The following is a 6,625-nucleotide window of genomic DNA, read 5'->3' as shown; positions in this document are numbered from 1 at the left end:
TACATTCAGAGTGTGTGTGTTTCATCTGATATCCATTCTATTAATACGTTGGTTCCCAAGCCTATTTTTCATTTGATAACCATTTTCTTAACACGTTGGCTCCCAGCCCAAGTTTGCCGATACTTCCCAGGATCCCACTAGTCATTTTATAATTACTTTTTTTAGGAAAGGTGTATATGTAGCCATCGTGTCCTAGTCAATAAGTGACCCTTTTAAAAAACAGAGCACGTGGGTCTCACTGGAACACTATCACGACCCACCAGTAAGTCATGTGGAAGCCAACATGTTAAGGGTCTGATGGTTAAGGAGCTCGCTTCGCAACCTGCTTATCACGAGTTCGAATCCCCATCGCCAAACACACTCGGCCTTTTAGTCATGGATACATTATAATGTTTCGATCAATTACACTTTTTGTTGGTAAAAGATCAGCCCAAGAGTTGGCGACGTGAGTTGGTGATTATTTGTCTTCCCTCGAGTCCATCAGTGTTAAATTACGGACAACTAGCGCAGTTATTAGCCCTCGTGAAATTCCAAACAAACCAAAACCTCTCAGTTATTTACAATCGAATTAAAACAATCTACATCTGGTTTATCACTAATCCTATTGAACTGAAACACACATGTTTTTTTCATTATAATAATACGCTTAATCAGAAGAATTTTTACAATAAAAGTACAAAATTATAGAGAATTAATTTATTGTTAATTGAAGAGGTTACGTACGGTTACTTTTAACAAACTAGTTTTAATAATACTTATGTGTATATTGACTTTAGTTAGTTGACCCATTGAATTGTTTCTAATTCAACATTACATTTTCAAAGCAAAGTCATAATAACAGTATTATTTTATTACAAAAACTAAAAACTAGGATAGCAGTATGAGAGACATACTTTCTAATACAACTTCTATTTTGAACATGCTTTCAGTGGTGTTTGTAATTTGAATTTTGCGCAACGTCGTCTTCCCTAATTTAGCAGTGAAATACTCGAAATAAGGCAGCTAGTTATCACCACCCACCGCTAGCTCTTGGGCTACTATTTTACTAACGAATAATAGGATTGTCTATCACATTATAACGCTCTCATGACTGGAAAGAAGAGCACGATTCTAACCCGTGTCCCTCAGACTGCGAGTCTAACGTCCTAACTATCTGGCCAAGCCAGGCCATTGTTTATATTTAAATGCATTCGCATAAAAGTTAAATGTGCTAAATACTTAAATAATTTCTTAAACGGTCTTACAGTGCTATTCCTAATTTTAAATTTATTCACCATAGACAGAACAGGAAAAAGCAGCACCCGCCCTCTATGCGTTTACTCTTTACTTTATAACGGGACCTGCTGTCCAATTGTAACGATCCTATCGCTAAAAAGTGCGGAGATTGTTCAGGGACATATCACAATTTAAACGTTGGGCCTGCCAATCCGCAGCCGGCAGAGCTAATCACAATTCGTGTGAAACAAAAAGATACTGTTAGTTAATGCAGTAATAAGAAGTCTAGAAAAAACTTTATGTAAAAACAATATTTTATTACGTTTCAATATATTATCCATGATACAAGTCGAATTCAAACAGTATGTCACGTCAAATAGTTGTCTAACAATCTATTCTCAAGACTACAAAATATTACTCATTTCAATATATTTAGAGAAATATTCGTTTTTATACAGATTTGTCAAATTTTATGTTCCGTTTGAGGTTCATATTTCTTAACCTTGACACATTGGAATTTCATCACATCTCGTGAGAAGCCTAAAGCTATATTTGAAGTTGCAAAATGAACATGTTACTGACTGATACCAACTGTCAAAATCCCTCTATTGCTTAAACAGATGAAACTCGTATTGGATGAAGTTTTTTTTTAACACATATGTAGTCTTCATGTCTATCCAATCAAACCCCAAATGTAATAGGTTAAGGTTCATCTTAAATAATATAAGTTGAGTCTATCCATCCAACGCTATCATTTGGTATACATATCTTTTATAAATTTTGGAATTTCCATATTCTATTATTGAAGAATGCCACTCACGTGACTGACATATATTGGAAACACTCAGAATAATCGTCAAAGTTTCATTCACATGTCGCTGTAAATATTCACTTTGTATATTTTGTTTTTTTGTTCTTGGGCGCAAAAGCTATGCAATGAGCTATATGCTTTATGCCCACTGCAGCTGTCCAAAACACGATTTTAGCGTTATAAGCCCACGGATTTGTTGCTGAGCTCTTTACTGAATAAAATACAGTTATTGATAACCTTTGACCACTTTTCCTTCTTATAAATCTTCATTCATAGAAAACATTTTAATGCTCTCTGATCCCTTTCGTATTTCACCACTGTACTCGCAATTACATTAAACGCAAAAAAATAGCGTATAGTAAAAATATTGTACAAAATATTGGTTGTGAAATATTTAGTTTTAAGAGGACTTTATGCTACGTCTGTTCGCATATTTTGACACTGAGTACGTTATATCTATCCCATTAGTATAGTACGTTATACTTATAATACTGTTAGGGCATGTTATATCTGGCCCGGCATGGTCAGAAGGTTAAGGCACTCGATTTGTAATCCGAGGATCACGGGTTCGAACCCTTGTCCAACCATAAATGCTCACCCTTTCAGCCGTGGAGACGTTATGATGTGACGGTCAATCCCACTATTCGTTGGTAATAGAGTGGCCCAAGAGTTGGCAGTGAGGGGTGATGACTAGCTGCCTTCCCTCTAGTCTTACACTTCTAAATTAGGGACGGCTAGCGCAGATAGCCCTCGAGTAGGTTTGCCCAAAATTAAAAACAAACAAACGTTGTCTATAATACTGTTAGCGTACGTTATATCTTATTTTATTCTAATTTATGCTGTCATTCTTTGCTCTTTTATTGTCGATACGTATTCAAATTCTGGTTATGTCATTGCCAAGCCTTAGCCAGTCTGAGAACAATCCAAAACCTGAACATATGTTTGTGTTTAATCTCCAAAGTTAAGTATTTAAGCCGTGACCACCCTAATATCGAACCGCGAGTTTCGGTGTTATTAGCCCACAAGCTTACAGCTGAACTTTTGGAGGCACACCTAAAGAAATAAAGAAATTACTTATCCAAATATTTCCCACGCTGGTACGGATTTACAACGCTAAAATCAGGGGTTCGATTCCCCTCGGTGGACTCAGCAGATAGCCCGATGTGGCTTTGTCGTAAGAAAAACACACATATCTAAATATAACTTGCACGGTTACAAACTTCATAAATTTGATTCTACTTAGTCATAAAGAGTTTCAAGGAAGCAAAACAATAAATGAAAAATGTTCATCAATTTTTAATATATTTTATCTCTCCGTTGGCTCAATGGCAAGTCTAGGCCTTATGATGCAAAAAATCATATTTCGATATCCGCGGTGGGCAGAGAAAATTATTATATCATTAACTAAATCAGATTATTAAAATATTCAATATGGCAGCTTCATAATTCCGTGTTATCAGTACCAAGCCTCCATGATACGTTTTGTTTCGTTTCATATCTAATGCTTAGATGTGTATGAATGTCTCGCGGTGTGTCAGCAGTACGTTTACGAAACTTAAAACGCTAAACTCCAGGTCCCGCTTGTACAGTGGTAACTCCACAGATATACAACGCTAAAATCATGGGTTCAATTCCCCTCAGTGGACTCATCAGATAGCATGATGTGGGTTTGCCATAAGAAAACACACACAGAGAGACTAAACTCCAGTAATCGATTTTCGCGATGGACAGATGTGTAGGTTTCAGCTCAAACAAACAAACCTCTGCGTTCGACTGCGTAACTGTTTCAGAGCAAAGTCACTTTGGGCCATTTGCTGTGTCCATCGCGAGGAATAGAACCCCGGATTTTAGCATTGTCAGTTCGTAGACTCACCGAGAGGCTCTCTAAGTTCAAGTTTTCGTAATAAAATAGAATAAATGCCCAATTTTGTAGTTTACCAAGTACAGTTGTAGATACTTTTCTTCTTTAACACCTCTTGAAACACAATGACATAAAAGATTGCTCATAGTTGGTACTCGAAGTCAAATTTTATTTCCCTCACAGTCATTAAAGACAGATAATAAAATTCACCTGACTATTGATGGTTAATAAGATTTATTTTTCTCATTATTTCTTTTCCTGCATACGTCACAGTTTAGAATGACGGAAAGTTATTTAAAATGATTCACTCAACAGTAAAGCGTTCAAACCGAACCCCAAAGTACAGAAACGATGGTAAAATTCCCCTTTCTTTCCCCATTACCAAAGAATGGTATTCATTAAAGTGAACTTCCTTATTAGCATTTCTTTGTTTCTGCTGAACAAGATGGAATAAATAAAACAAGCTGTACATAACCTGTGACTATTGGTGTACCAACAATAACGATGTACGTACTGTAACAGTTATACAGAATAACTGAAAAAAAACCTGGCAAGAATATGACAAACTTATATGTTCTTCTCTTTAGGACAAACGGAAAATGGAATAAAACTTATGTTCTTCTCTTTAGGACAAACGGAAAATGGAATAAAACTTATGTTTTTCTCTTTAGGACAAACGGAAAGTAGAATAAAACGTATGTTTTTCTCTTTAGTACAAACGGAAAGTAGAATAAAACGTATGTTCGTTTATTTAGAACAAACGGAAAATAAATAAAACACATGTTCGTCTATTTAGAACAAACGGAAAATGAATAAAACACATGTTCTTATACAGTATTTAGAACAAACGGAAAATGAATAAAACGTATGTTCGTCTATTTAGAACAAACGGAAAATGAATAAAACGCATGTTCTTATACAGTATTTAGAACAAACGGAAAATGAATAAAATGTATGTTCGTCTATTTAGAACAAACGGAAAATGGAATAAAACTTATGTTTTTCTCTTTAGGACAAACGGAAAATGGAATAAAACTTATGTTTTTCTCTTTAGGACAAACGGAAAGTAGAATAAAACGTATGTTCTTCTCTTTAGGACAAACGGAAAATGGAATAAAACTTATGTTCTTCTCTTTAGGACAAACGGAAAATGGAATAAAACTTATGTTTTTCTCTTTAGGACAAACGGAAAGTAGAATAAAACGTATGTTTTTCTCTTTAGGACAAACGGAAAGTAGAATAAAACGTATGTTCGTTTATTTAGAACAAACGGAAAATAAATAAAACACATGTTCGTCTATTTAGAACAAACGGAAAATGAATAAAACACATGTTCTTATACAGTATTTAGAACAAACGGAAAATGAATAAAACGTATGTTCGTCTATTTAGAACAAACGGAAAATGAATAAAACGCATGTTCTTATACAGTATTTAGAACAAACGGAAAATGAATAAAATGTATGTTCGTCTATTTAGAACAAACGGAAAACGAATAAAACGTATGTTCTTCTCTTTAATACAAACATATATATAAAACGCTTCGTATATTTTAAACTAAATTAGCCTTTAAATAAAGTATACGGCAGAAAGGAAATAAATTAATGAAGAACCACTTCAAACACATACAAACATAGAAATAGGGAATTGAAAACGGTTTACACAATACACTGAAGCTACATTACCAGCTTCATTCAAACTCGCAGTTAATAATGTTCAATAAATGTTACTTATTTCATCTACATACTAGCTGGAGTACCTGTCCCCAGGACGGAGATTATGTACATGCGTTATTAATGAAAGATTATCTAAGGACATGAAAAGTTGCTTCCCTCATATGTAATTGCAAAAAAAACGCAAAAATGCCCATAAAATCTGTAAAACATAAGATGTCAAACTTCTATCTTCCCATTTTCCCAATGAACCTTCATGCCAAAATTGGTGATATCAATTTACAGGGGGCGTAGTAGTAGTAAGAAACGTAACATACTGAAAATTAGTATGTACTTTCATATGGACATAATGAACCTCCATACAAATTTTGATGAGGATCCATCGACACCCTCCCAGTCACACCAAACATGCTCGCCCTTTCAGCCGTGAGGGCGTTATAAGATGACGGTCAATTCTACTATTCGTTGGTAAAAGAATAGCCCAAGAGTTGACGGTGGGTGGTGATGACTAGCTGCTTTCCCTCTAGTTTTACACTGCTAAATTAGAGACGGCTAGCACACATAGCCTTCGTGTAGCTTTGCGCGAAATCCAAAAGCAAGCAAACAAACAAACCATCGACACCCTGCGAAGCAGTCACATGGATGTATAACAGACAGTACTGTTATATTTACATAGACTTCTAGCTTTCATCAAGTTGTGCCATGTTCTGATTTTGAAAGCAAATCAGTTTTATTATTGTCAGTACTTTCATTTCAAGAATTACTTATAACTCGATTGTTTTATTTATTTTTTTGCCTAAATTTTGATATGCTTTTAATTAACAAAAGACAACATCACATTTATGTTTCTTTGTAAGTGATTTCACTCTAACCAGGAGACTAAATTTTTGGTTGACAAATAATTTGAACCTTTAAACATCAGAGAACGTAAACACTGTTCTTCAAAAGAATTATGAGCTTAGCCAACAAAATATTCAACATACTTTTAATAAGGTTAAATTATTCCACTTTCCTTAAAAAACGAGATAAATTAGGACTCATAAGACTGAGATTTAAATTTACAAG

Source organism: Tachypleus tridentatus, chromosome 8 (assembly GCF_004210375.1).
Source record: "Tachypleus tridentatus isolate NWPU-2018 chromosome 8, ASM421037v1, whole genome shotgun sequence".
NCBI lineage: Eukaryota > Metazoa > Arthropoda > Merostomata > Xiphosura > Limulidae > Tachypleus > Tachypleus tridentatus.
This window is presented reverse-complemented; position numbering follows the sequence as displayed.